The sequence below is a fragment of the Penaeus monodon genome, chromosome 33, assembly GCF_015228065.2.
Source record: "Penaeus monodon isolate SGIC_2016 chromosome 33, NSTDA_Pmon_1, whole genome shotgun sequence".
In the NCBI taxonomy this organism is placed as follows: Eukaryota; Metazoa; Arthropoda; class Malacostraca; order Decapoda; family Penaeidae; genus Penaeus; species Penaeus monodon.
Genome location: NC_051418.1, coordinates 12290372 through 12290686, shown reverse-complemented (window position 1 = coordinate 12290686; position 315 = coordinate 12290372).

The window sequence follows — 315 nt, the reverse complement described above, 5'->3', positions numbered from 1 at the left end:
TCTTATGATACGGAACGAAAATAAACAAACTTAAACCTTATAATAAATAAACACAATAAACAATATATAATAAACATAACAATGAGCAATATATAATAAATAAACATAAAATAAACATAAACCTTATAATATCTACTTCGAAATAAATATAAATAAACATCGAAACGGACAAAACGAAAGAATAAGAAGATAAACAAATAAAAAAGTGAGATTAATTCCCCCCTTTTTAAACATTAGTAATTACACCTAAGCCTAGATGGGTAATGGACCCATCCTTTCACATAATAGCATTACCGTGTGGCAGAGACAGCACGC